Genomic DNA, 25,045 nt, shown 5'->3' with positions numbered 1-25,045 from the left:
TACACTTTATGATGTAATTCCCTTTTATTGTGTCTCCATGGAGAGATATTAAATGAAGTCCTAGAATACTAATGTTACCTTTCCCCAAATATAGACAAGAATTCCTCATCATTTGGATGAGAGTTGATTGGCCTGGTTTATTTACCAAGATAAAAGGGAAACATTTTAATTACATATTTGAGAACATACGCCATAGCTTCATATCATCACTGGAACAATTGCTTGTCTCCACTGTGTCTTATGAAACTAAATTAGCAGAGAGGAAATGGCTCTCTTGTATTAAAATCTATTTCAAACTCACTGCTGAAGGCAACTATTAGAGATGATACACAGAAAGGAAGTAGTGCTAACAATGTTCTGCAAAGACAGGATCAAGTCAAATGTGTTGGGAAAGCAATTAATATAATTCTCCTTTCTTTAGGCAATTGAATCAAGGTCAAAAAATAAGCTCAATTCTTTTGAAATTCTTACATCTTTTCTCTACTTTAGACTTTGGAAGCTGAGTGTTCACTTGCAGAGTTTTCTCCTTAAACAACATAAATGGACTAGATATTGCCAAAGTATTTTAGGAAACTTAGAAACTAAGAGTTATTTCTCCTTTTTTGTTTAAAAACTATGAAAGAAGTATGTGCTTGCTCATTGAAAAACTTCAAGTGAAACAGAGCAAATATGGTAAAAAGTGGAGGTTCCCCTTCCTTTATCAGGATAATCACCAATATTGGCTCAGTGTATATCCTTCTAGGTATAGAATATATAAGATACCATATACTGCATTATAAAGAGTATGTATTATATGTCGTATACCATATATTATGATATATAATGTATGGTGTATAATATATGAATAGAATATCTATATCTATACATATATACTTTTCTTTAATAAAATAATATATTTTACACACTCTTGTACAATTTGCTTTTTTTCATTCAAGAACACCCTGGACAAATGGCAAACTGGGAAAAATATTTATGGTTTATGTCACAGAAAATGTGTTAATATCCCTAATAGATATTAATCCTTCCAAAACTTGGGAAGAAAATGGTCAACCACCATTTAGAAAAATGAGCAAGAAATGCGACCAGACATTTCATAGAAAAAGATGGACATTCAACAGGAAAACATGCTCAATTTCACTCATTATAAGGTGGATAAAAATAGAAATCTACATTGTGACACCATTTCTCACTTATCAGATTGACCAAATTCTACAACTCTGATGCATCTTCGTTTGGTGGACAAGTGAAAAACAAGCATTTTCACACATTGCTGGGGGGAATGAAACAATAGACAATCTTGTGGAGAGCAATTTGGCAATATCTAGTAAAAGTACATATGCATTTATCCTTTGACCCAGCAATTTCACATCTATGAAATTTCACTTCAGTGTCTGGAAAGATACACTGGAAAAACTATAAATTTACATCTGAACAAAGCTATTTATTGTAGTGGTATTCATGAGCAAAAGACTGAAACAACCCAAATCTCTATCAACAGGGGACTACTTGGATAAGCACGCAATGCAGCTGTAAAAGACAATGAATACTATCTCTGTGTAATGATGTGTATGGTCTACAGGATAAATAGGTCAGTGAAAAAAAATTATGGGCATAACAAACTATATAGAGTACATCGCCTTTTATTTCACAAAGGGAAGATACACACACATAGACCAAAACCCATATGAATGGTGGTTACCTATTTGAGGAGAGGGACTGTTATGGACTGAATGTCTGTGTCCCTCTAAAATTCATATGTTGAAATCCTAACCCCCAATGTGATGGTATTAGAAAGTGGGCATTTGGGAGGTGCTCAGGTCATGAGAGTGGAGCCCTCATGAATGGGACTAGTTCTCTTATAAAAGAGACCCCAGAGAGCTCCCTTGTCCCTCCAACCATGTGAGGACACAGTGAGAAGATGGCCAGCTATGAACCAGGAAAAGAGCACTCACCAGACTTCAGTTCTGGCGGCGCCTAGATCTTGGACTTCCCAGCCTCCAGAACTGTGAGAAATAAATGATCATTTTTGTTATAGCAGCCTAAATGGACTAAGACAGGAGAAAAGAGTAAAGAGGACAGTGATGAAAACTAGACCTCTCTGAATGTGTCTTTTTTTTTTTTTTAATAGTTTTGACTTTGGAAGCATAAAAATGTTCACACAGTTATAAGTAAAAATTAACTCAAAATTCAGAAGGCCATCCCTAAAATAAATAAAGTTTTGTTCTTTTGAAACAAATATATATAATGACAAAGCAAGTATATAATTGCATTAATATCCTTAGCAACAAATAAGTTCTGCATGAGAAGAGAGTTATAATCATAAAATGAAAAATATCACTATGAACTCATGATTTATTTTTGTCTGTCAGTGTGTATGTTCCAGAGAAAAGAAACAGAAGTTGTGAACAACCCTGTAGCAATGAGCACCCCGAGCACCTAGACTGCAGTTTCTAAGTACCATATCATACAAAAGTTAACCAAGATTCCATGGGGGAAAACATGTATAACTGAAGATCTGGGGACAGGAAATGCAAAAGGTATGCCTAGAGCATCTTGTTGCATTAAAAATCAAGGAAGATATTCATGACTGCTGGAGATTATGTCAAAAGGATGAAGAAGCCATCTTGAAGGAATGCCACAAGTAGGAAAATGTGAACATCAAAAAGAATAATGACTACAGTGGATTGAAATAGGATTCAATTCAGTGGATTGAAATAGGTTAAAAATCTATGGTGTCATAATGATCCTCCTCCTCCCCAAAAGACCCCTTATTGATCATCATTGGAAGTTGTTAAGGTCACAATTCATTATTCTGAAAGTTGGTAAATAAAAAGAGTAAATCAAACATTTGTCAGCTTTCCCTTAAAATTACTGTATTTCAGGGAAACCAGATAGTTGATGAAAGGACGTTCTTTTTGATAAGAATTTCATTTAATATATGAGAAGGGAGTAATAGAATTTAAATATCACTCTTTGGGAGTACCATTGAAAGGAAAGAACAGAAGCAGGGAAGTTAACTCAGAGGACAGAGAATGGCCAGACAGAACCAGATCAGAGCCAATCAGAGAAGAAATCTGATATTCTGAGAAAAAAAAAATCAGGCGTTTTGGACTTCTGGTTCCAGGTAATATGGGATAAAGCATACCCCATCTCATCTTTTTCGCTAGCAACAACTAATAACCTTAGACTAAAATACATAAAGAAACTATCAGAAGACTCTGAAAGGTAGAAACATGTAGGCTTATTGGGTAAGGATCTCTAGATCTGTGGAATGACCTGGCAGTGGGTTCCTTGAATTTTTCCTTTTGCCTACCGTTTATCTCTGCTTAGGTGCTAGCACAACCTGAAAGACAGAACTGCCATTGGGAGAGGACATTAAAAGCCCCAGGAAGGGCCCACTCTTTCAAGCCAGAGGACCAAGAAGAGGAATTCCTATGGGACAGAATCTTTTTGACTTTACCTGCCCTACTTGAGGTGAACAGAAGCAAAGAAGTGACACCCGCTCTTCCCCCCCTGCACAAATTTCAGCTTTGGACCCTGTGGGACAGTGCCTTAGGGACTCTCCCCATCTTACAGGAAGCAGGAGGCAGCGGAGGTATGTTCCTCCCTAGGGGATGGTGGACTCCACAGGACAGAACCCAGTTGACCCTCTCCATCCTATACCAGCACCTGCTCCCCTCCAGCCCCCACATACTTTCTGCTTGATTTTAATTATTATTTATTTTTGAGTGCATAAAACATGAAAATGGTTCTAAAAGTCAGAGGTATACAAAACGGTCTACTCAGAGAATGTCACTCACATTTCACCATCTTACTCCATTTCCATTCCCCTGTTTTTTCCACCCTATTTTCACCCATCCATCAATCATGTTAGTTTCTGGTTGGTTCTTCCACAAATGAGCAGATATGTGTACATTTTCCTATTTTCCTTTTTTATCTTATGGGTTTTGAAGTATTTTTTTTTTTTTTAAAGATTTTATTTATTTTATTTTTTTCCCCCCAAAGCCCCAGTAGATAGTTGTATGTCATAGCTGCACATCCTTCCAGTTGCTGTATGTGGGACTCGGCCCCAGGATGGACGGAGAAGTGGTGCCTCAATGCGTGCCCGGGATCAGAACTCGGGCCTCCAGCATCGCAGCACGCGCACTTAACCACCAAGCCACAGGGCCGGCCCGAAGTATTTTTTTGAGTTGAATAGAAGCACGCTAATCCAATGGGCTTGGTACTAACAGTTGGTTAGTTAACTGAAAAAAAAAAAACAGTGTTCGGAAACATAACAGATACGAATTTTGATGGGACACAATTTATTCTAACAATACATATACACGAGAATTAATTTACAACATTTGATGTAGGGACAAGGTCTTTCTTTGAGCATACATCAACTATTTGGAGCTCCAAATTACGTATTTTTTATATAAAGCACTCTGATTTATAAGATGAATGGAGAGTTGTGATTAATTCAGTAGATTAGATAAGTGGAAGTCAGTTAAGAGGTCTATTTCAAAAGTATTAAAAAATACAAGTTCTTGATTCAATTTATCAAGCTCATATTTTTTTCCTTTTCACTAATTTCCACTCTCATCTTATTAATTCTTTTACTTATATTTTATCTTGGTTTAGTTTTGCAACAGTGCTTTTTCTAGGTTCCTGAGCTGAAGGCTCATATCTTGGGTTGGGTTCCCCAGAAGCAGAGCCTGAGATGGGATTCTCGTGAAAGGTTTGCTATGGGAGGAGTGCTCACAAGTACCTGTAAGGAGAGAGGTAGCAGGGAGGGAATGATAAGTCTAACCTCAGCCTGATCCTGTGGGGAGCTTAGTAGCATAAATAGAGCGCAAATTACACTATAGGCTGTCCTAACTTGTGGCAAGGATGCAGGACCTTTGTGTCCCAGTATTATTGGCTCCAGCCACTAGAGCCAATGGGAGCTGGGACATAACTCCAATCACCCCTAAGGGAGTCAATCTTCCAAGGGCAATCTGCTGCAGAAGTGTGCAGGTGTAGGTTTTTAGCAGGCGCACACTCCACAGCTGGTAAGGGATGGGGCATCTGGGCTGGGAACCCACAGAGTCTGCAATGATCCGCACTTCAGTCTTTTCTTGAGAAATAAAGGCATTTAAAGCAATGACTTTTTTTATGTTTATTTTTAGCTGCTTCTCTTAGGTTTTGGTATTTTATGTTTTCATTTTTGTTGAGTTCTAAATGCCTGAGCACTTCCCATGAGCCAGACACTCTGCTAAGCACTTTGAGATTACATTATCTTGTGTAATCCTCCCCACTCTTCAGTGGGGACACTGAGGCAGGCAGGAGGTGTGGAGCTGGGGCTTGAATTCAGGCATTCTGCCTTCAGAGTCTTCCTCTGCTCTCAGCCCTGACCATGGGGTTAGTCCCTGGTTCTCTGTGGAAATATCCTTCATCTTAGTCCAATCTTAACGCCTGTATTTTGGGTTCTCTTAGTTGAGTTTTATCATCAGTTTGATTCTATCAGTTTTACATCTTTGAGAACTTTTTCTTTGTTTTGGTTTGCTGGTGAAGCTCTTCTCTGACTCGGCTTTAATTTATCCTCTGTTGTGTTTCACTTTACTCACATCAGTAGGATACTCGTTTCAAAGAGAAGCGAAAGTGTGTGATCAGTCAGCTCTTTTGAACTGGAAGTTACCCTATTTTTTTTTTTTTCCAAAATATCTGAACCAAATACTCCCTTTAGTTTCTCATGGTACCAAACACTGTGCAGGAGGCTTTCTCCTTGTGTGTTGTCTTGACACTTACTCTCACCAAAATTTTTATTAAATTCTGGAAAGGCTTGTGTTTAATTTTTAATTTCTTATTAGTTGCAAATCCCAAAAGTTTAGTTTTCAGTTTCTGTCTTGTCAACATTCATCTCAAGCCAAATACTCATCTTTGGAGTGATTGGTGATCTAGAAAACACTTTTGTGCCTTAATAAGACACGCTATGAAAAGCAGCACGTTATGGAAAGCAGCAAATCCTTTCGCACTGTGAAGAACAAGCCCTTAATTTAATCGTTTTATAAATCTTTTGATCCATTAGAATTATCCTTGTTTTGTTTTTTTTTTAAACAAGTTACATCTGTTTAGTACTAAGAAAGTGTTTCTTACATATAAGATACAAACTAGATATCACAGAGAAAGGAATCTCCTTCTTGACCTATATCTATACTTTTCTACTTTAATAGGTTTACTTGATTATTAACCAGTTACCCACTTTTCTTTTCAACCTCTAACGTTGTTAAGAATTTTTAATCACCATGTTTCCTCAAAAATATTTTTGCAAGTTTAGGCCGGCCGGCCCGGTGGCGCAAGTGGTTGGGTGTGCGCGCTCCGCTGTGGCGGCCTGGGGTTCGCCGGTTCGGATCCCAGGTGTGCACCGACGCACCGCTTGTTAAGCCATGCTGTGGCGCCATCCCATATAAAGTAGAGGAAGATGGGCACGGATGTTAGCTCAAGGCCAGTCTTCCTCAGCAAAAAAAAAAAAAGAGGATGATTGGCATCAGATGTTAGCTCAGGGCTGGTCTTCCTCACACACACACACACAAAAATATATTTTTGCAAGTTTATATTGTTCATCCTTTTCCAGGGGGCAGCTTTCATTTAAGAGAAGAAGGCCTTGTGCTTCATCTTTTCCATCTTTTTAGGGGCAATACTTGATTTCACGAAATGCTTTATTCTTCTAAGATTTGGCTAAAAAATGTTTGGTAAATAAAGAGAAGTTCTCTTGATCGTATAAGCTCTTAAATCATTTAGAGACTTCTCCGCCTTCCCTCCACAAAAAAATTTATCCTTGCTGTAAAAACCTGGTGAAAATAATCTAAATCTAGACTAGTATTTAACCAAGACACTAGCAAAGTATGAGTACACCACTGTGGTGAAAGAATTCTTAACGTTTTTATGTTCTGACTTTAGGGTGTTTGGCTCAAATTTCTTCCACTGTAGGTTTTCCTTCTGCAATATTAATAGCTACAACAGATTGCTTCTTCCCCCTGCAGGGACTTTGGCACCAAAAAGAGCTATGATGGCAGATGTACTCTTACCTCTCCCACATGTAGAGTCGTTCCACTTTTTTCATGAAAAAAGTTCTAGGATTCAAAATTAAAGAAGTAACAGGTTTTGAAGAATAAACTTCATATCAGCTGCTTAGCAACAACTCACCATTCTTCATAATACTAATGAAAAAGGATTAACACTCCATTTAATGCTACTACCAATAAATAATGGTATTGCTTTCTTTTTGGATAGCACATTTTAGAGAATGCTAGCATGGAAAGAATGCCATTCCCACCTCACTCTTTCATGCTTGAGGCTTCTCTATAAAATCGTTGTCACTGGCCCTTTATAAGCCAAGTGCATCCAATGGAATTCTGTCAGGGCTAGAATTCTACTGAGATGGATCTCGCTTTGGCGAGAAACTGTAGAGTTTGTGGCAAGGTTAAGGGAAACGAAAGAGGATACTGAGGTACCCAGGGGCTGGCAGAGTGGGAAATCTGAAGGGCACAGAGAGGAAAGAATGTTCCTGGAGCCCCATGAGAGCTAGAGCCATTCATGTTTCCCTACTCCCCATTGGCTGGGTTTTCACATGGTGAGATGTTTGTAAATGTTGCACATTTTTCTGGCACATCTTCTTTCAATGCCATTTTCACATCCAGCCGTCTCATTTTGGTCTTTCAAAACTCAGCCCAGCCTCAAGGTCACTTCCACTTGGAACTCTTCTAGGACTTCCTCCATCCAATCTGGTTAGCTAACTTCCTCCCAGTTTCCACAACGTGACCTGATGGTCATAATCACAGCACTAATCACATGGTGCTGTGTACATCTCTCACTGGACTGTGCCTGAGGGCAATGACCACATTTCATTTATCTTTATATCCCCTGTGCCTAGCTCCACAACTGGCATATGGAAGGTTCCATACACAACTATAATTGTTGAACAATGAATGAATATTCTGAATTATTAAGGCTTACTCTTCTTTGCACACAGTAACAATTTTTGGCAGGGAGAAGAGACACTGAATCCTTGCCTGTGCTCTAGGTGTAGGTAACATACATAACTACCTATGTGGCATTATTTTAGGGGAGATGCTGCAAGGTCAAAGGATTTCACATATTCAACTCCCCAATATTAAAATAAGTCCTTTGATTTAGAACAAAGGCAAGAGAAAATTATTAAAATACATTTTATTTTGAAGCTGATGGATGGCTAATCATCTTCTGAAGCACAGCTCGTTTACCAGGATACATGAATTTGCTAGACAAAGAATGGAAGATGACCCTCAATGGGTAGGAAAAGATATGACAGGTTTTAGCTATGTGGGTAGTGAGGAGAGAGAGAGAGAGTGAGAGAAAAAAACAACACCACAAACCTGGAGCTATTTGGGGGAAACAAGGAAGAATTATGCAACAAAAACAGCAAAAAAAAAATCAATGAAACTTCAGATCATAGCCCAAGGACAAACATTTGACTTTCTCCCCTTCAGTTGTTGCTTATTTTGTGTGGCTCCATTTCAAAATAGAGAAGAAAATGAGAGAAGAATTGAGTGAAGAGGTGAAAAATGAAATAGGGCAGTGGGTTAGGAAGATAGAAATGGACAGATGAGAAAACTAGAACTGAGAGACAGACAGAGGAGAGATTATCATAACAGGTATTCAAATATGGCAGAGAGGGGTTGGTAAAGGCAGTGGCACTTTGGAAGATTGCATGGCAGAAAGAGGAGGACTCTCAAAGACTTTTCCTTTTTCTGTGTCTTGCCTTAGCTTGGTCGTGATTCCTTTAGAGTTTTAATTGAACATTAAAGGCTAATGGATTGGAATAAAAGCTGTTGAATGTTATGTAGATGGGGCCAGCAGGCAAAATGGCCCAATAAGAAGGCAAAACATTTCTTGGAGTACAAGTTGATGCAACAATGAACCAAGAGATTGAATGAAAATCGTCAATTTGGGCTATGGTTAAAAGGCTTAGTGGGTATTATGCAGCTTTGCTACTTAAATCTTCTTTTGATTTCATGGTTTCCTCAAGGATATTAAGTGTTAATTTTGTGAGCCTCAAGGTAAAAAGGTAATTCAAAATATACGAAATTTTGCAAGTGTTGGGAACATTTTGTTATGTAGAATTAGTGAAGAACTTTACTTGACTAATAATGTGAGAACAGTAACAGCATATTTGGCATATGTGGGTTTAAAAATATTATTCATCGGTAGCATATGTCATGGAGGACTTCAGAATATGAGATAAAGAAACAGATTTTTAAAAATTGTGGCAGAATTTGAGGGAATTGAGAATTTCATTTAAACATGTAAACACCCCCATTCTTTTTCCCTAGTTATAGCATAAGGAGATTTGGTATAATTATAGTCTGATGCTGTTGTGGAAGAAAGAAAAAATTAACAGACTATTTTTTCCCTATGAAGTGAAGGAAACATCTAGAAAGCTTTTGAGCTACTTTATGCACCAGACAGTAATAACACATGTAAGTTTAAATAAAGTATTGAAAGCAACTTTTGCCCTCTGGTGATAAAGGATTTTGCTACGCATTTCAATAGGTATTTAACTTTTCATTTGGCAGTGGATAGAAAATCTCTTTTCCAATGTGCATGAAGCTTTGACAATTGTTCTTCAGAGGCTGCATTGTAGATTAGGAATTAGAGTCTAAGGACTGGAGGAGGCCATATGCCAAGAACCTAAACCCCAAAGACCAGTTTTTTGAATATGTTAACAGTGGCTTTGGAGTCAGCACTTAAACTTGATTTGAAGAGGGTAAAAATTGAGTCCTAGGCCACCCTAGTTATCTCCTTACCAGTGAAAATGGATGCTAGAAGATTGTTTCTTTTCTTACTACATTATCAACAGTGTTCTTAAAAGAGAGAAAATAAATTGGCTACAAAATGCTATATTCCTTAATTATTTGCATGATTTTATCATTATGTTTTCCCATTTAATGACATTCATTCTTATCCCAGGCAAATAATGTGCATGAAATTAAAGGGGTTACTTTAGAATGGAAACATACATCAGAATATAGGTATATTGGAGATGTCAAACTATTATTTCTTTTCACTGGGCAGCTCATGATTGCAGGGTAAGCATATAGAAAGATGAGCTTTGGACAAATGGATGGGCTTGCTTTCCCTTTTCTGTATTAACAGAGCCCCGGACTGGATTTGAATGTGAAGGTTGAATTGTACCATAGCTGGTAGTGCCTCCCAAGGGTCGGAAGGACAGATATTGATGAAATAGCAATACCACATTCAAGACAATGCGAGACAGTGGTCATTAAAAATGAGGTGATTTCTTCAAACATCCAAAAGCAATCAGGCAATTTTGGCCTATTTCTATGTTGTATTTATTTTCTAAAACAGGCATCAACTTTACTAGACCATGAGCTTTTGGAAGCCAGACCCCATGTCTTATTCAGTTTTGCATCTGTAGTTCTTAGCACAATTCCTGGCACATATGTATACTTCATAAAGTCATTAGATAAAACTCATACCTGAGTACTAGAGAAAAGGAAGCCTGGAGACAGAACTGAGTGACACGCTATATGTTCTTGTTCACACATAAGACCTCAACCTCCTGAAAAGATAATTTCACTCCCAGCATCCCAAGAGAGTAACATAGTCTCCCTGCTTAGCCTCAGGCGTACGAGGTTGGTTTTCCAGGAACTCCCCTGCACCTAGGGCAGTCCTGGAGGGAGATGGTAGAGAAAGTCCCAGCAAGGCCAATGGCAGAAACAGTGGAAGTCACATGTAACTGAGTGGACTTACTTGTGTCTCTCTGTGCGACACCTGCTCCAGAAATTCTTAGAGGTGAGTAAACTTTTAAGGGGGCTGAGATATCTGAGTTATTGCTATTAACATAATTCCTTTGCACTCATAGATTGTGAGATCTAGGGAAACTTCTTGATACTTCATAATAGATTTGCTATTACTTCCTAGATGCTGGACCTCCCTATGGCATCAATTCAGAGAAACTTTCAAAGGGCACATGAGACTTTTTTTTAAACAGCTGGTTTAAGCCTGCTTTATAAAGAGATTAATATTGTTACCACATATTGATATCGACTGGACTTATCTGCTCGTAATTATAGAATCCTGGCTTCTGATTTTGTTGGCCCCATTGACCTGGGGACAAATAGCATTGTTAATCAGGACGGTTCTTGTCATCAAATCGCTGATGTTCTTGTCATAGCATCTGCTTTCCTTAGATAGTTGTTGTTCTCTAAACCTAGTGCCACTAATTGCAATACTGAATGTTAATAACATTCAAATGAATCGATTGATTCACACGAATTGATTTGTGTGCCAACTGTTAATAGAAAACATTAATAAAAGAGTACAGGATGTTTTTTATTAAAAGAAATCTGATCTATGCACATCAAGTTTAAAACAAGTGATTGCTAAATAACTGGTTATAAGAGATTCTTCATGATATTTTAAATATTGATTACCAAATATATTAGAAATACAACTCAAAATGTTTTTATAGGTTTTTGTACAATAAAATAACCTCTAACTCTTACAAAGTTTGCCAAAGATAGACTAAAAACAATGTCAGAAAATACATAAAATACCTAATAATAATTTGAATATGTAAAGAAATGCAATTTATCTATTATAAAGGCACAATATTTTCTTGACTCTAAAATGAAATCTACAATTTAATTATGACACTTTGAAAAAACAAAAATAAATATTACCATGAACATACACATGTGAAATACGTTCGGCATTCAGAAACAGTAAAGTGTGTAAATATGCACTTATTAGAATCTAGGGCACGTAAGTTAATTGCAGAAATTGTAGAAAACCTAAATAACTGGAATGCACTTATTTATTAGAATCTAGGGCACGTAAGTTAATTGCAGAAATTGTAGAAAACCTAAATAACTGGAAAACTATTCTATATCCTGGATGGAAAGATTAAACATAATAATGATATCAATTTTTTCAAAATTAATCTAAAAAAGCAAAGATATAGAAATAAAGACTAATAAATTTGCATGGAATCTGACAAACTAATGCTAAAGTTTATTGCAAATAATAGCCATGAAAATTTGGAATTTGGGGAAAAGTCCTGGGGTGGGGAGAGGATGCCCTGACAGATTATAATTATATTATAAAGGTAGATTTTTTTTTTTTTAAAAAGCAATGGATAGTCACATAGATCAATGAAACAAAACAAAGTACAGAGATACGTGTGTGTGTGTTTGGAATAAGGGAATTTTGTATATGATAAAGTTGATATTTCAAGTCAGCAAAGAAAATTCAGATTATTTAATAAGTGGTATTAAGATAGCTAGGTATTCATTAGGAAAAAGATTAAATTATTATACTACAGTCTATTTAAATATTAATTTCAAATAAATTAAATGTATAAATATAAAAAAATGAAACTATAAATAAGCATTCTAAAAGAAAATATAGAAAGATAAATTTATAATCTTAGGATGTGAGGTCCTTCCTAAACATGACTGAACACCAAAAAGGTAAAATGAAAAGGGCCAAATGATTTAATTATATAAAAATTAAAAATTGCCTACAGAAAAAGACACCATAAACAAAGTTAAAAGATTAAAATTAGAATGAGATAAAATATATGCAATATGTACCACAGATAAAGACTAGTATTTTTAGTAAAATGGTCCTACATACAGAAAAATAAGAACAGAAGGCAAATAATACATAGTAAAAAAAATTTCAAATAGCCAGAAAATAAATAAAAAGAATATCAAATCCATTATTAATCAGAGAATTACAAATTAATGCAATTAAATTGTATCTTTATTTTCCATTTTGGCTTATCAGGATGCAAAAGATTAAAATAACTAATCAATTACAGTTGGTAAGGATGTGGAAAAATGGGACACTAAACCATTTGTTGGTGTTATGAATCTACTTCTAGAAATATGTTCCACATAAATACTGCTGTCTCCTGGTTCCCTGTGGAGGGATAGGATCAACCACCCACCCAAATTTGGTTCAGACATCTTGATGCCACATGTGCACAGAGATAGCATGAGATGGTTTATTACTCACATAATGAGGCTTTCTGCAGACAGCAAGCAGGCTCCCAAGAGAGTCTGAACTGGTTTGAGAGGATAAAGCGAAGTGAGTGGTTTGGGTTTTTATTGTGGTTAGTGGGTGGGACTGGGGAGAGGGTTCACACTTGTGTGGGGGCCGGGGGTACACGGTTTGAACTTCCCACTGGCACCCAGGGAGGGAAAGCACAGTCTTTCCTATCAGCTTCCCCAGACGTGGGCAAAAGAAGAGGGTGGCATGAGGCTTGAAAGCTGTCAGCAGTCAAACATCAAAAAGTGGCATCATACTCTTCATTATACTTACATGTAAGTGCGGATATACATTTACTGTGACATTCATTATGGTATTGTTTGTAGTAAGAGAAACACAGCAACAATGTAAGTAAATCCTGGTCTACTCACATTATGGAATACTACGCAGTAAGAAAAAATATATAATTGGGTAAGGCCATGAGTGCTGACGTGGGAAGATGTCCATGACATGTTATCAAGTTAAAAAAAAAAATAGGCTGGGGCTGGCTTGATTGCGTAGTGGTTAATTTCGCATGTTGTGCTTCGTTGGCCCAGGGTTTGTGGGTTCGGATCCCAGGCACTGGACTTACACTACTTATCAAGCCATACTGTGGTGGTGTCCCTTATATAAAGTGGAGGAAGATTGCCACAGGTGTTGGCTCCGATTTAAAGAAACCCAAAACCCAGCACAAAAAATAATTAAATAACAATTTATATCTTCACCATAGTTGTTGGAGGAAAAAACAAAACACACACAAGAGTAGGTGGAGATGTGGTCATGGAGGATGCATTCATAGCATTTAGTAAATGATAGAGCAAAATTTTAGAAATTCCTGTGGTCCTTTACCCAATTCTCTCCTAACACTGTAGTAACTTTCTAATCATTTCTCCTCTCTCCCCATGCTCCTCCAGGTTTCCCTCCAGCACAATGAAGTTAGTTGCCAAAGTCATTTTTATCCTCCTAGGAGCTTCTCCTTTTTGTATGTATCGTTTCCTTTCTCTCATCAGAAGCTCACTTCTCTTCCTTATGTGAAAAGTCCACTACCTCTCTGCCATCTCTCTCCCTCACTCATGACTCCTATCATCTAGACATGACTACCGTGAATTTTTTGTATTTTTTTTACCAGATATTTTAAAACAAGTTTATAAACATATAGAATATATACATATTTGTAAGTTTGGGATCTGTTTTATAGTTTGCTTTTTTTTTTTTTTTTGGTGAGGAAGATTGGCCCTGAGCTAACATCTGTTGCCAATCTTCTTCTTTTTGCTTGAGAAAGATTGTCGCTGAACTAACATCTGTGTCCATCTTCCTCTACTTTATATATGGGACACCGCTGCAGCATGGTTTGATGAGAGGTGCATAGGTCCACGCCAGGGATCCGAACCTGCGAACCCCGGGCCACCGAAGGAGAGCACATGAACTTAACCACTACGCCACTGGGCTGGCCCCCTGAATTTTGCTTTTTTGATTTAACATTATAGCATCTTTCTCTATATCATTAAATAGTCTGCCATAGATGAAAATAAGTTGTATTACTATATTATCAAAACCATATTGCAACCATAATCAGATGAGAAGACTTAGTCTAGCAGAGTTTAAGCAACTTGCCCAAAGTCAGGGAGTTAATGAGTGGAGGAGCCACAGCTGACCCCAGGCAACCTGCCTCTAGGGCAAGCTCACAACCTCCGTGCTCTACTCTTCCCTGGGGGAAGCTACTATTGAGAAAACTCTCCTCCATTTGTGTTTAGGAATTAATTTAGGGATTTTCAGAGAGTGCTATACAATATTTCTCTTAGTCATGGCACCCCTCAGATATAATTGTTAGTGACCGGAAGCCACCTCCTTTGGCTATTCCAGTCCGCCCCGGTGGGGCACTGTCTGGCCTACTTTGCGCAAGACTCCAGAGTCAGTATGGAAAATTCTTCTCGGGCTATAAACAAGAACTCTAAATTCAGGTTGCCAATGAGAAGTATGAGCACTAATCCCAGATATGTATCCTTCCGTGGGAGATTTGTTTCTGTTATTACCTATAACCAACCACCTTACCGTTGTTTTATTCAACACAGCAGCAACAGGTTGTTATTTGGAAAACGTTAAATGTTATGAAATGCTTGCCCTACACTCTCCCTTTTTCCCCTTTGGTATGTATATAATGCGTTATACTCATCAGATAGTATTTACTTTAGCATTGTATATGCACATACAGGAGAACCAAAAGATCTTTATGTAAAGATTGATAATTTTCACATATAGATATGATTTTTGTTCCCCAAATTAACTGAAAAAATACACACACAGTTTTTGATTGCCAGTTCTTACAATTCTTGTATACTATGGTACAGTTGTAGCTAACAACTTACCAAACTCTCCATTATAACATTGTTTTTCTAAGAGTATAACTCAGTTTGTCAAATTTCCCTCCAAGGCTGAAATGTAACTTATTGTAAAAGTTATTAAGCCCAGGAGCAATTTTTTGGAAAAAAAATTAGTGTGACCATTTTTTTTAAGCTCCAAGAGGGAAAAATAAATATGGAAGACTTTTTTTTATCTTCTGTAACTTTAAAGAATGGACTTGTTACATTGTATGATTTACACGTCCATGTAGAGAACGTAAACAAGAAGTTCTTTTTAACAAACAACTTTGTCTTTTCTGAAATAAAATACTATGGAAGAAATTCATCCATAGTTGATGGCTAAAATCTTTTATTTTGAGGTAGCTAGAGAGCACTGATTTTATCATAAGATTAAACAATTAAAGCAAGTCACAGAGAATTCAAGGGGTAACTAATATTTATTATTTGCTATAAATTGCCATGTTAAACATGGACACAAATACCTTTGATATCTAGGACTGAATGTACCAAGAAAATGACAATTCATATCCCAATACGCTTTTGTTTATGTTAATTCACCAACTTGTTTTTATGCCTGTGAACTTCTGGCAGAAATTGCTTAGATAAATGAACTCAAGGCATTGCTGCTTTCTTTTCTTAAGTTAGGCATAAGGATCATGCAGGGACTAGTTAATATCTTGTGAGTTTCATTTAATTCTGTCCATCAAATACTGCCTTTCAGCTGAATTAATCCAAAAATTTTGTAAAGAATAAAACTCATAAGCATAAAAATCTAATCTATGAATATTCACTTTCCTAGTTTAGTCAACTCCATGAAAGGGTAGCTTTTAAACTCAGGGTTGTTTCAGTCTGAACATGGTGAGATGTTCTTCTCATTTTACCACATTTGTGCAAAGAAATATTATTTAAGAAACGAAGTAAGAAAGGAAGAAAGAACAGTCTGTTCCAATCTAAATACTATAAATTCGAAATTTCCAATTTATTTCTCACTTACGTTAGTGTACAACCTTGACTTAACTGTCAGAGCCAAAGCGGGAGCCAAGTGAGGCAGGCTGAGAGGAGTAGGGATCTGAGGGGGCAAGGACTCGTTGCTGCTTCTGGAGTGAGAGGCGGCCATAAAAAGCATTTGTGGAATTTCTCTGCTTGTGCAGGCAAAAGCTCTCAGAGGAGAGAGGTGAAAAAGAGAGACAAGTGGTACAGGGGAAGGGACACAAGGAAAACTTGGACTGTGCAGAGTGGAGGGGACTTAGGATCCTTCATCCTCCCTCCCTTCCTCCCTCCCTCCCTCCCTGCCTCCCTCCCTCCCTCCCTCCCTCCCTTCCTCCCTCCCTCCCTCCCTTCCTTCCTTCCTTCCTCCCTTCCTTCCTCCATTCATTCCCTCCCAGAAGTCACTGTAGGAGAAAGCAGGGGACATCTCTTGGGTGTTCAATGCTAGGAATGGAGTAGATTAGACTTTGCTCTGGGGCTCATTTTGACTATTCTCTGCATATACCTAAAAATATTGAACTGATTTCTTAAGGTTTCTTTGTGTCTCTGAATGTACATTATACGTAGAAACTGTGATATAAAATGACATTTCTATGTTTTTTTAAAACTTCATTTTTTTTGTAAAGACATTGGTTTGAGAAGAGGGGAACATAGTTTATAAATAATAAATACGTCTGTCGGTATTTCTTATTTCTTTCACTCAGTCTTTAATTCATTTATCAAAAAACCTTTATTGAATGCTTACTGTGTATCAGCCACTGCCTTAGGCTCTGGGGATTCCACAATGATACTATGCATGTAACATTTTCATTGTGTCATTGTTTCCAAGGGGGAAAGGTTGATGTAATGGGGCATATTTCTCTTGGGCATTCTTTGTATCAAAGAATAGTCTCAGTCACTCCTGCTCAGTGAGCTGGGGACGGCCAAGCTGTATGGATTGTGAGGCTACATGTGGCAATAAGGGATGCTGGGATGTTCCAGGGATTCCAGTACAGGAAGCTTGTGTCTTAGCCTGATGGAGGCTGGAGCTGAATCTGAAGCAGCTCCAGGGATATTCGCAGCTAGACTTGACTGATCTCTATGCTACTGTCCCACTATTAACGTGCTCTATTTGTCTTCGCTTCTTTGTGCACGCTCATATTCCTACTGATATTATCTGGCATCAGCATCTTCTCTATTTTCTCCCCCCAATACCGTAGGGCTTTGAGGCCTCTATTACTTTGGCTTGCCCAGCTACTTTCAACTTTAGCTCTTGCTGTTCACTATGTGATTCTTTATTTTCCATTTTATTTCCAAGAGAGAAAATTTGGTTGGCTCAGCTAAGTCCTGCTTTACTCTGCTTAGGGCTATATGGAGAAGGCTCATCATAGGTCCTCTGAGCAACCCACTGCCTGCATGTCTTTCTCCCTGTGGCCCAATCATTTTTCTGACTCTAGGGCATGGAAACGAGGGCTCATTCTATGACACAGAACAGGAGAGCCTATGGTTATTCCTCAGTAGGGCAACCTTGGGGGCATGCTAGTCACTGTAATTGTTGAATAAATAGTATAAGAAAGATTTTTGTCTAGATTGGAGTGGATAGGAAATATTTGACATTTTAGACAAAAATTTGATCCATTCGGTGAAAAAATAATCAAACTGTCTTGGGCTATAATGTAGAGATCATTGAGATTTGTGGTTTCTTTCCTGATTAACTATCAATATGTTGAGGCATCTACTTTTCTGTGTACATTCTTATGCATATCACTAAAAATGTCTGCAAAATTGTCTTGTGGTGTCATTTCAGAGATGCTGGGAAGATGCCTAAAGATCTTTACAGAGAACAGCTCAACTCTTTGAAATTCTGTCATTAGAGATGGTGTGCTGAAGTATTCCTGATTTCCCTTCTAATATAAATAGGTAAGGAAGGATAAGGTCCAACCTTGAGGATACCATTATCTGCCTGGAAGGTTCTTTGGCAGCCTCATTGTATGGCTTATTTATTTTTAACATTCAGGTCTCAGAGGTGCCAGTTCTGATCACTGTAGTTAACTAGGTCCCATCTTACTGTCTGTTTCAGCTATTTTATTCCCAGAACTTACCACAGTTTGTAGTTATCTTTTTATTTGTCACTTCATATGTTTATTTATGCCTCTACCACTAGAATATGATAAAATGAGAGTAGGGCTCTTGACAGCCTAGTGAATGGGTCTATCCCAGCTGAGTGCCTGGCACAAAATAGCATATAACAAATGCTGGTTGGGCGAATGAATCAAAGAATCAATGACTGAACACAAAGAAGATTGCCACATATTTATATTCCCAGGGATTCAGGAGCACCTGGATGTGGAAACAGACAATTAGGTGAGAGGTAAAAGGAGTGACGTCCTCTCTTCCCATGCCCAGCCTCCCCAGAGTGCCCCCACCATTTTTCACATTTCTTCTATGCTATTCAAAAGTACCTCTCATGGCATAGGTGCCAAAAATTGTCATCTACTTTTAAGTCATGAAGTCAGACTTCCTGGAAATGATTACAAACCCAATATAGTCCCTGTTCCTAGTTAAATGCCCTCCTAAGGACATGGTAAAATCCTTGCCTCACCTTTGACATTCTATAAGAATACATTTTGTATAAGATAATTTTAGTATACATGGAAAGAATATCATCTGGCCAAGCTGTGCTCAATCATGCAATTAGCTAATGATCATTTTAAGTAAAATTTTTGTAGAGAATTTGAATCTCATATAATTCAATTTATTGTGTACTAACTGTACAGCATATGCCAAGACCTGTGTGGGAAATTAAGAAAAGAACTCACTGTCATTTTTTTGTCGAAAAAATTTAATCAAACAATTATAATATTATTTAGAAGAATCTAGAATTAAATGTCAAATGAGTATATTCATAATATGTGTATTAAGAAGTCAAAGAACAAAAGAATCAGTGTAGATTAGCGATGTTACAGCAGGATTCATTTACAGAGTAAAGCTTGACTATTTTTTAATTGGAAGGAGAAAATGAAACAGGATGTGGTAATTCTGTTGAGGTCTGTAGTGGTCAGGTGAGCCTACTGGGGGTTGAGATCAGGGTCTCTTTTGAAATATAAAGATATTCCTGACACCAGTCACTTATTCTTAGAAAGGTCTAAGGGACTCAGTCTCTCTTGCTTTGCCTGACAAGTCAGATTGCCTAAATTAATCGCACTCTATGTTAATTTCTTTTTCTTTTTTTTTTTTTCTCTTCAGACCCTAATAAAGACTTTGACACTTCAGCCTTGTCTCAGCTAGAAGCAAGGAAAAGGTGGGGGTTATCTCCACTTAGGATGATATAAAATAGAGAGAAGCTCCACTTCTGTGCTCAGTATGAAGAGACAACTCTGATCTCTGGGAGATTCCCAAGGGGAACACGATTCTTGGCTTCAATTCAGAGACTCAGTCTGGCTGTCCTTGTCTGCCAGGAATGCTGTTTTGTTCCTAGTAGAGAAGTCAGTGATGCCTTGTAGACTGTATTGATAACCAATTTGGGTCCTTTGCTTCCTCTTCTGTATATGTAATTCAATCAGCATTGTTTTCTCTTCTTTCTTATGATATATAATATTTCATGTCATATTTCCCATCTGGTTACCACCTTCTCTCTATTTGTTTCTTGGGTCCCAGCCCCATGTTTCTCATCATTGAAGGTACCAAGACCTGCTGTCCTGTCCCAGGAAAGTTGGCAAGCAGGTCACCTGCCTATCCTTAGCCTTGGATTTTGAGGCCATGTGGATGGTGGAGAAGCTAGGCTTGACTTCAATGGTAAACTCAGTGATATTCTACCAAAAAATGGTTACTGAGCCACCCACTTACAGGGAGGAGAAGGTTAATCTTTGTGGGAAGGTTGCATCTATCAGGTACCTCAGTATTTTACTTGGTAGTTAATTGTATTTTTGTATTATTATTATTTTATATTAATTATTTTACTATAATGTGATGATATTCTAGAACAGATCTGCTTAATTAATTTTTTGCTTAAGAAACTTGTGGCAATAGAGTGTGTCAGGAGAATGTGTATAATTGAGTGTGTGTGTCTACACACAACATACACACACATATACATATTTTTACCCATACTTGGAATAAATCCCAAGCATTTTCATAGTGTGATAATTAGGAAAAAAATAACCTATATGGTTTTAGAAGAGTTTAATGTTCTTGAATTCTTTAACCACAAAATATTTTCTGGTGTTTTCGTTTACTAGCTTTTTGAAAATGATCTGGTTCCTTTGATAATTTCTTGGCTTACTTGTATATCAGTTTGACATGAAGTAGCTGGATTTCACTATAATCATAACAAATTTGAGACTCTGCATGAACAATGATGAGTTGTAAGAAAGCACTACTGCTCATTTTTTCTTCTCTTCAAGATGGAATTAAATCAGCAAATTTTATACTAGTGATTTAAGTGGGATGGTATTTTAAAGCTCTATGTGTATATGATGTGTATGACCATGTGTATATATTTGCCATCAGGTTATTAAACAACCAAAGTAACAGTTTAATGTTTATGCTTGAAAGACAGAGGTATAAAATATTGCACTAATTTGTAGTGAGTAAAAGAACATGACTCTTTTTTATTGTCAGTAAAAGAACACATACTACCAGAAAGAATTTCTTTCAATGACTTTAAATATTTAGTTGACTAGTTAAGTTAATCAAATCAAATCATTTTGTTTTTACATAGACCTAGTTTGTCTATATGTAATAATACTCACTTCAAACACTTGATTATTTGCAAGTTGATTATTGTGGATTTTTTTGTGAGGAAGATTAGCCCTGAGCTAACATCTGTTGCCAATCCTCCTCTTTTTGCTGAGGAAGATTGGCCCTGGGCTAACATCCATGCCCATCTTCCTCTGCTTTGTATGGCACACTGCAACAGCATGGCTTGACAAGAGGTGTGTTGGTCCGCGACCAGGATCCGAAACTGCAAACCCCGGGCCGCTCAAGCGGAGCACGTGAATGTAACTGCTATGCCACCGGGCTGGCCCCTAGTTGATTATTGTTTTAACTAACTGATTGACAGCATCTTACATTTGCTTCAATGATCAATTTGAGTCAACCATTTGGTGGTTATTCAGTCAAGATGATGGTGGTTATTTGGCCAAGTATCAGAAAATACTTGATTTACTGACCACAAGACTTAGTTCCATATGATATTCTTTTCATGTATATCTCTTCTTCATAAATCTCTGGGTGTCTTCCTCCCTGGCAACTCTTTTCTTCTTTTGTAAATCATCTAAAGTTTGATTCATAAAACTAGATGTGGTTCTATCTACAACATGACAGAGTAAATTTGTAAAGAAAACACATCTGTCAAATTGCTGATATGATATTTTAAAAACCAATATGGGTATTTTGCTGAATTCTATTCACGATTCCAAATTTAGCAAAACCAATTTGTATCTGGGCAAAGTCTAAATCTAAATTCACTTTGTTATTTCTGATTTTCTTTTTTGGCATGTTTAGGCTCATTGGCTAAAATAAAATTCATGCATTTTTGTGCAAGGATGGAGGCTTCTATTTGCCTTTGCCAGAGACAATAGGTAAAGACATCCTTTTATTTTACACATTGCCACATTTCAAAAGGCAATCAGACATGTTTTGGAAAATACGTTTTCTAAAGTGTATGGAAACAGAAAGAAATCTCATGAATTGATTTTCATTGAGTAACACTCTTCTATTAATGCCATCAAACGGTATAGTTGGATTATCAGTGCTGAAGACATTAAATTTCTAAGGAAAACTTTTTACTAATTCTTTTTTTTTTTTAATTTTAATTAATTTATTTTTTTGTGAGGAAGATCAGCCCTGAGCTAACATCCATGCCAATCCTCCTCTTTTTGCTGAGGAAGACTGGCCATGAACTAACATCCGTGCCCATCTGCCTCCACTTTATGTGGGACGCTGCCTCAGCATGGCCGGAGAAGTGGTGCATCTGTGCGCGCCTGGGATCTGAATCTGGGCCGCCAGCCGCGGAGCACACGCACTTAACCACTACGCCACAGGGCCAGCCCCTGAAAAACTTTTTTAGATCGGAGAGCTAAGAGACTTCTTTTATGTTAATAGACAGATGAAGTAGATTTGGCGGGAATCTGGCTTTGAACCATCTCCCGCGACCCAAAGCTCTTTCCCATTTAGGCTGCCATGGTCTATGAGAATCAACCCAGCATGAGAGAAGACAGACTCACCATCATTTTATTTGATCATTTTAATGATAAATATTGAACTGATCATCACATGAACCTTGTTTAAATTTTTTAATTCATTTTCAGGACCAGCTTGGCTCTCTGCCTGAGAATAGGCTCCTTTGTTCAGAACTGAGATTTGGAGATCTCTACTGGTATTTTTATCCCTATCCCAGGCCCTGATAAAAGGCTTATCCTTACAAAGGGAGTTTTCAGAGTCTTGTTTCAGTAGCTTAGATGGTTCTATTCTTATATTCTGTCTTGATTCAGATAAACTAGCACCTCTCTTGTTTCTGTGACCATATCCTCTCATTGTTCCAATCATGAAGTCTTATACACCCATTCATGAAGTTCTGCTTCAAAAAGGTTCCATGGCTGAGGCCCTGCATCTGCTTATCAGCATACAGCCCTTAGTATAACCAGCGCCTAGACTGTCCATCACAGTGCTCTAGTAGTTAGATATCACCTACTACTGTTTTCTAGTACATTCCTGACATCAACTGTTTGCCTGAGGGTCACTTTTTACTCTCAACATTCTCTTTCAGGGTAAGGTTAGGTAAATACTGCAGCAACGAATTAATTTCAATATCTCAATTGGCAATACATACAAATTTTTTCTTGCCTTTGCTATGTCCAGTGCAGGTTATTGGTGGTGGTCAGAAACCCAGGCTCACAGAAGCACCGCCGTTTTGTGACACTGGCATCTCAAAATGTAGATCAATACAGTGGGGGACAAGAGCATGGAAAACCCATACCCATTCTTGAACGCCTCAAACCAGAAGTGGCACACTTCATTCCTACATGTAGTGCATTGTCCAGAGTAGTCACTCAGCTCCTGCTACCTGCAAGGGGGCTGGGACATGTTGAGAAGCACACAGATTTTTGTGACCATATATGTCTTTCTCCATACACCCTGGAGACCACGCCTCACATGTGTGGGTGATTTCATCCCTTCATTAGACTATCCACAATAGTCGTTTCTACTGTAAAGGGCTGATTTTGCTTTAGAGTCCAGACTATCCTGGATAGGCCTGTGCTGTGTCCTGGGCATATTTCCATTAGTTTCTATAAATACCAGTTTTCACACAAATAATTTACATGTATGGATTTTTATGCTTTGTTTTTCTATCTGGTATTGGATCCTGGCAACCCTAAAAAACAAAATTTTAATAATTACTTATACCTGCTAAAAGTATGGAAAAGCCAGTGTTTAATGCCTCAGTCCTCGAGGTTCTTATTGGCAAGGCAGATGTATCACCTGATCTTGTAGCTTAGCTAAGCAAGTTTTCATTATTACAAACTTCCAGGCTGGCAGTTCTTTACACCATGCAGTCTTATAGGTTAAATAGTTTCTAATGGAGGGTGCCAAGTTTTGATGTTTGTCAGTCTGGCAGTGATGGATTCAAAACTGGGGAGACTCATTAAAATGGAGCCTTGGTCTTCAATCAGCTGTCAGCTCTCCAGCATGCGTGGCAAAATCCAAAATGTCTTCTGGGCTTGGCTGGGTTTCTGATGGATTGGGTTGCCCCAAAGTGGAGCCAAGGTACATGGTTTTCACATGGTACTGGAAACCATCGATCATTCCAAATGAATGCTGTATATAGTAATCAGCAACATTTGGGGTAGAATCACTCCCAGGAAAGCTATGGCCAACTGTGATCAGTTAGGAACATAATCTGATAATGACAGCAGTGACCATGAGGTTGAACGTCTTTACTGTTATAAGCCACAGACATTTTGAAATGAATGCCCAATTCATTGCGCTTCAGATCGCCTAATAGGCACATGCAGTAGCAGTGTTTATTAGATCTAAATCTTAAATACAGTTCATTCAATAAATGGAAAGTAATCACCTAAATTTTTCTGAACACTGTTCAAGTATTATTGTTATAGCAGCTGTTCTAGGAACATCTGTGTATCATCCATCTGTTTGGTATCTAAATCTCATTTCTCTTTGTGTTATATTATTTTCTCATCGCTTTAGTGTCTGAAGTTATACTGATAATATTTGATTTAAAGAACTCTGTCTCTTACTCTAGAGTTGTTAGTAAAAGGAAGACAATATTTTCACATCTTTTGATATGCAATTTTATTTTCTCCTATTTCTGTTTATTTCACATTGTTTATTTTTCTGTTACTGATGCCAATAGGAATGATTACTAGGAAGTATATATAGACTTATTCTACAGATTTCAAAGATGGTGGCTTATAGAAAATACGAAGCATTATGTTTCCAAAATTTATTGGAGATATTTCTAAATGGTGAAAAAAAAAAGACACAAAATAGCAGTTAGGAGATCAAATGAAATAATTAATACTGAGCTTTAGAAAGACTTTTTGTTTTTATTAAATCCCAAGGTTAGTACTAAATTTATTTGTTTATTGCAGGCTCTTAGAGAAGGACATATTCAATTAAGCAAAATCTAAATTCTAACATTT

The 25,045-nt window shown here is 37.5% G+C and overlaps 1 pseudogene; it reads left to right on the top strand.

Moving 5' to 3' along the window:
• Positions 1–25,045, top strand: part of LOC147914583 (neudesin pseudogene) — a 42,111-nt pseudogene that overhangs the window by 521 nt on the left and 16,545 nt on the right.

The sequence above is a fragment of the Ceratotherium simum genome, chromosome 18 (genome assembly GCF_057802395.1).
Source record: "Ceratotherium simum simum isolate JZ-2026a chromosome 18, ASM5780239v1, whole genome shotgun sequence".
Lineage (NCBI taxonomy): Eukaryota > Metazoa > Chordata > Mammalia > Perissodactyla > Rhinocerotidae > Ceratotherium > Ceratotherium simum.
Note: the sequence above shows the minus strand (reverse complement) of the source record. Positions and strands in the feature narration are given on the sequence as shown.